The sequence below is a fragment of the Lontra canadensis genome, unplaced genomic scaffold (genome assembly GCF_010015895.1).
Source record: "Lontra canadensis isolate GAN:19392208 unplaced genomic scaffold, GSC_riverotter_1.0 scaffold122, whole genome shotgun sequence".
Classification (NCBI taxonomy): domain Eukaryota; kingdom Metazoa; phylum Chordata; class Mammalia; order Carnivora; family Mustelidae; genus Lontra; species Lontra canadensis.
The window spans coordinates 4,429,208-4,435,207 of record NW_022631116.1 but is presented as its reverse complement, the minus strand read 5'-3'; the positions used below and the strand labels follow the sequence as shown (position 1 = coordinate 4,435,207).

At 61.9% G+C, this 6,000-nt stretch overlaps 1 protein-coding gene across 1 annotated transcript in view; it reads left to right on the top strand.

The window, feature by feature from the left end:
* Window positions 1-1,233: 1,233 nt before the first annotated feature.
* The window catches only part of RAI1 (retinoic acid induced 1), a 117,232-nt gene continuing 112,465 nt past the window's right edge, over window positions 1,234-6,000 (top strand). Inside the window, exon 1 of the mRNA XM_032841208.1 lies at window positions 1,234-1,599. The gene's annotated coding sequence lies outside the window, so the exon portion shown is untranslated. The remainder of the gene's footprint in view (window positions 1,600-6,000) is intronic.

The following is a 6,000-nucleotide window of genomic DNA, read 5'->3' as shown; positions in this document are numbered from 1 at the left end:
TCTCAGGGCACCTGGGAGCTCTGATGTTCCCCCTTCCCCACCATAGGACCAACAGACCCCAAAGGCTGGGGTCCTGGGGAGGCGAGGAGGTTCCCAGAGCAGGTGGCTGTAGGTTTCTGCCCGAGCCCTGGTGAGTCAAAGCCTTGGAGTAGCAGTTGCTTAGGGACCCTCTAAGTTCATAGGCTTATTCACTCACTCATTTACTCAGTATTCCTTTGCGTAAATTCTGCCAATGGCTTCCTTCCCAGAGCACCAGAACTTTGCATCCAAATTCCTCACCAGGCCCTCTGTAGCCTTGAAGACAGAGGTCTTCCCTTATGGTTCTGCATTCAGGGCCCCCCCCCCCCCCCGTTGGTCACCTGGCTCTTTACCCACCAAGCTCTCCCCTGTCTCAGGGCCTCTGCTCTTCGCAGTTTCTCTTCCCTCTGCCGGGAATGCTCTTCCCCAGACTCTACACAGAGCAGGCTTCCTTCCTGCTGTTCAGTTCTCTGCTCAGATTGGCCCCCTTCTCTCACTTCCAGCTTAATACCCCCTACCCGACACTTCACCTGCTAATTTGCTTCCTAGAACTCATAACTCCTTGAAATACCTTCTTCATGTATGTAAGCATTCGTTTGCTGTCTGTCCGTCCCCAACAGAATGTCAGCTCCATGACAGCAGAGACCACTTGTCTCTGTTGCTTCCCTAGCGTCCAGCAAGGTGCCGGGAAACCAGTATGTGGAGAGATTTCTGTCCGGCCTATTAAGTTCAGAAATTGAAAAAATGTTTCCCAATCCGAAAAGACGAGGTCACAGGGACAGCCGACGGTGGAGTGAAGGCGGGAGCCTGGCCTAGCAACCAGGCCAGAGACTGGAAGCGTCTGAGGGCAGGATGCCAGTCCAAATCCTCTGCCCGAGGTTCCAGTCCCCACCCAGCCCCCGGTCCCACCGCGTCCCCTGGCCCGGGACCCGGCGTGCGAGTCTGGGAGGGCTCCACCTGGATCCCACACAAGGCGCAACCCCCCCTCCCAGCCGCCCGACGCGAGGGAGACCGAGCTAGCGGGGGGAGATGTGGGAGGACGCGTAGTGGGGCGCGCGGACCGCCAGGGGGTGCTGTCGGGGCGCGCACGGCCCACCTGGCGCCCGGGGCCTCGAGCGAGCGCAGCCAGGCCGCCCGGGAACTTTTTTCCTCCCGCTCTCGCTCTCCTTCTCCCCCCGCGCGTCGCCCGCCCGCCCGCCGGTTCTCTCTTCCTGTGCAGAGGGGATCGCATTTCCCCGCGGCACCCGCGGACACCAGGCAGGCCCGGCCGGGTGTGCGGCCAGGGCCCGCTCCCCGCGCCGCCGGCTCCCCGCGCCCCCGGGCGCCGCCCCCGCCGCGGCTGGGCTCGGAGAGTCGAGTCGGAGAGCGAGGCTGCGGCGAGGGCGAGAGGCGAGCGGAGCAGGCCGCCCTGCCCGCCGCCCGAGCGCCGGCGCGAGGAGGGGGCGCCGCGGCCCACCCTCCTTCCTGCCTGGCCGCGGGCCGGCCGGGCCGCCGCGCCCTGACCCCCATGGCCGCCCGGGCCTGCGGGCCGCGAAGTCGCAGCGCCAGAGCCAGGGCCCCCGAGTGAGCGCGGGCGCCGAGGTGAGCACCGAGCGCTGGGGCGCGGGGGCCGCTGCCGGGGCAGGGACGGCGCGAGGCGTCGGGATCCGAGGCAGGGTGAGGAATGGAGGCGGGCTCGGGGGCCGAGCGCGCCGCAGGCCGGGATGTGGGGGTCCGCGAGGTCACGGCTTTGTGTGGTGTGGGGGTGCGCGAGGTCACCGGATGGCCGTCTGGGGGCGGTTCGCGGCGTGGGGGCGCGAGCGGCGAGGGTCCGTGTGCCCGGGGCTGTGCGTGCGCGGTGGCCCGGAGTGCCGCCGCGCGGGGCGTGGGGATGCGGGGGACACTCGCCCGGTGCCGGGGCGGGAGGGGAGCTTTGTGAGTGCGCTGGGGGTGGGGGGCGGGGAGCCGACTTGTGCGAGAGGGACTCGGGGCCTGGCGTGCGGCGCGGCGCGGGAGGCAGGGCGCCGGGGGCGGTAAGGGCCGGGCGTGGGGAGATGTGGCGCGCGGGCCTCTCCGCGGTGCCCCCCACGCTGGCCGCGGCGCCCGGGCCTGTGCACAGGCCCGCGCGCGACCCGGCAGAAAGCGGCCCCGGAGGCCCGGGAGGCTCCGACGCGGCCAGGCCCCGGGCGCACGGGCCCTTCGGGGGTGACGTCACGGTCGGGGGCACCGGACACGCGAGCCCCGAGTCCCCGGACAGCGGCGAGCCGGCCAGCTCCCTGGCCCCCGCGCCTGGGAGACAGGGGGCCCGGGAGGAGGGCGCGGGGGCCGGGCGCCAGGCGGCGTTGCCGAGCGCGGCGGGGGCGAGGGGGTGTCAGGACGCGGGGGTGACATTTGGAGGCTCGGTCGCGCCGGGGGCCTCGGAGGAGGGGCGGAGGGGAAGCGAAACATCAGCCAGGCCCGAGGCCGCTGCGGCCCCAGCTTCCTGGGACGCCCGTTTTCCCAGCCAGCCCGTTGCCCTTCTTGGGGCTCTTAGTCCTCCTCAAATCCACGCCGAGGGCGGGAGTGCCGACCCGAGCTGTGCCTTCTTGGGAGCCCGCGATCCGGCGGCGAGGGGACGGGGGTGGGGGGAGCGCTGGGATTTCGGCTCGGAGCGGACAAAACCGAGTGTAACAATGCGCTATTGGGGGGCTGGGGGAGGGGAGGCAGCGCGCCTGCATGGCGGACCCGGGCCCTGAGCTTCCCCGCTCGCAGCACTCCCTCCCGCAGCGCCTTTCCCATGCTTTCAGCAGGCTCTGATTCAAGGACCCACGCAGGACCCGCACCGCTCCCTCCCACCCAAAGTGCCGCCCCCCCACCCCCCTCCCGCTTCATTTCTCTTCAACGCAGCGGTGTGTGGAGGATTCAAGGGCATTACATCTGGTTGCAATCCGGTTTCAGGCCGCTGCCGGGCTGTTAAAACCTCGCGCTGACGTCAGAGCAGGGGAATTACTTCTTTTTATTTTATCTTTTTTTAGTTGTCTGCTGCCCTGGGAGGGGAGGCGGGGGTGGGTTAGGCGAGCTCCGAAGTGGAGGCGCCAGCGCCGTGGGAGCCCCAGGCTGGGGGCTCTGCTTCTCTTCCTCCACTCCGTCCTCCATACAGACCTTGCTCTGCCTAGGTCAGGCTCACCCAGGGTGGGGGCAGCCCTCGCTGTCGACTCCGTGGAGGCCCCTCCCGACTGACCACACAGCTGTGTTTCCAGAGGCTTCCTTGGGATGTGGTTCTGGGGATCTGGAAGCTGGAAAGGAATCTTGCCCCCCCCCCACCTTGACAGCAGAGGAGGTATATGGGACCCCAGGAGCATCCCTAGGAGCTTTGGGTGACCCACAGGAGTGAGCACAGACCTTCTGGCCTGGGAGAGGCTCCATCCCAGTTCTCAAGGCAAAAAGCCTTGGGAGGAAGCAGAGGTATCCAGAAGGCCCAGGCCCCAGAAGCCAACTCTAGAGTGGGCTAAATGGGACATTTTCCAAGAGCCAGGGACCCCTCTGGCTTCTTCCTAAATGGAGGAAACTCACCCACTGGGCAAAACCATCTCTCTTCCACTGGACCAAGAGTCCCTTGCAGGTGCCCTCCCCCAACATTTTCCTTTTAGACCCCAAGGCTAGAACGGTGGCTTTCAAACTCTGCCAGAAACCTGATTCAAGGATACATTATAAAATGTATAAGAAATACATTTTAGGTCATAATTCTCTTCACCACCACTATATAAAACTGAAACAAAAGTTTAGTGAAATAACTCTTTCCTCTACTTTGTCGGCTGAGCAGATACTTTCTGTTCTAGCTTATTTTATTATTATTTTTTTAAATGCTGGTTGCAGCCCACTGAATTGATTTCATAATCCACTAATGGGTCATACCCAGAGTTTGAAAAAACAGTCCTACAAAATGAATCTGGCTTCTGTTCATTCCACAACATTACTTGAGGCTCCGACAAGTTCTCTCTTTTTTAATCACTCGAGTAATACTTGGATTCATTCTTATTGTGAAAAACGCAAATAACCCAGAAGTATAGAGAGTGAAAGTGTCCTCCGCACCCCTCCCACAAGTAACCCCAGTTAAGAGTTTGAATGTGTCCTCCTAGACAGTTCTGCTGCTCGCTTGCATGAATACATATGCATCCTATATGCCGAAAGTTAGTTTTCTTTTACCCCAGATGAGAATACATCTTGGGCTCCTTAAGTTCGTGGCTCCTTTCCATTGTCTTGGGGAGGCTGTAAGGTGAGATGCCCCAGGGCAAGGCTCTGCCACATACCAAATGAGTTACCTCTCTGCATCCGCATCTGCGACTCCTGCCTGCCCAGTGGGGATGATGAGGGTACTGGCCCCATAGGACTCTAGTGAAGGCGGAATGAGTTATTCCACGTAAGCACACAAAGCTTAGAACAGTACTTGTCCCGCCAAATGCTGGTTGGCACTATCACCATTATCAGTGCTCGTTTATTTTCGCTACAGTCCGTGCATGCATCGTGTTGCTTTTACTTAATTTATTTGGGAGAGTGCGTGTAAGTAGGGGAAGGGGGAGAGAGAGAGGGAGAAAGAATCTTCAGAGACAGATTCGCCGTGGAGCACAGAGCCCAATGCGGGGCTCTATCCCACAACCCTGAGATCATGACCTGAGCTGAAATCAAGAGTCGGTCGCTCAACCAACTGAGCCACCCAGGCAGCCCATCTTGTTGCTTTTAATGGCCACCTGTGGCTGTGAGGTGGATGCCTGCCCCCCACTTTCAAATGTGTAGCTCCACAGGGAGGGACGGGGGGAGCAGTGACACTGGGCAGGGTTTCTGTGGGAGAGGTATCTGGGCTCACTGGCCCCAAGGGAACAGGGATTTTCCAAGGACCCACCATTTCTGACCTCCCGTGCTTCATGCACCTGCCTCCAGGAAGGTCACAGCCCAGTGGGTGACTGAGACCCAGAAAATACCCAGGGGAACCCACATTGTCAGGAGAGTCGAGCCAGGTTTCGGGGGGGGCCAGAAAACAGGTCCCCCTGTGAAGGGCCCACGTGGGTGTTACGGGGATGATAAGGGCCAGAGTGTAGGGCAGCGTCTTTGGGAAGACTTGTCCACACAGGGGGATACCCTGTAGAATTCCCTTTCGAGACGGGCCCAACAGATCACTTGAGCTTCAGGATTCCGTCTCGACCGAAGTTAGGAGCTTTAGGGAGGCAGGGGCTTCGTGGAAGAGGGGGCTTGGAGAACAGGTGCTTCGGCACGGGTAAGTGAGAACAACAGGCGGGATCCTGGTGGAGGGAGCACACCAGCAAGTGTTCGGAGGCTGGAACGGACGTGGCGCGTGTCCCGTGGCCAAGAGGGGAGGAGCCAGCTTGGAGAGAATGATGACGGGAGAGGCCTGGCTGTTGCTGGGGCCTCCCGGGCCTCCCTGCCTCCGTCCCGCCCCCTCCCAGCGTGGGCCACACTCCCAGAGTGATATTTCTCAACCGCAGCAGATACTTCCAGGGGTCCTGCTGCCCTCTGAGTGCAGATCCAGCCCGTGGTCCTTCCCCCGTGCCAGGGGCCCCTTCTGTTGTCCTCCACCTGCTCTGCCCCATTCAACCCCCTTCCTTCCCCTCCAGCCACAGCACAGCCTTCTTCCCCGAATTTGGCCGTGTGCATCCTTGCCTCTGCACATGTGCCTGGGCTGCGGCTTCCACCTAGATACCCTTCACCTTCCTCCCTGCCTCCCAAGACCAAAACAGACGCGTCCTGTCTCCTCCTCCTCTGACCTGTGAGGCAGACTGAGTCATCTCCTTTTGTCTATACCCGCAGCCTAGCGTTTATCCTGGCATTATCGGGAATTCTGTCAGTGTCTGTCCTCCCCACAGGGCTGGAGCATCCAGGCCCGAGAACACACCTCCCTCCTCTCCTGGCCCCAGTGCCAAGGGCGAGGCCTGGAACACGGGAGACACTTGGAAATGCTTCCTGGCAGGAAGGGCTAGGTGCAGTGGGCCGAGTGAGAGTCCCGGCACT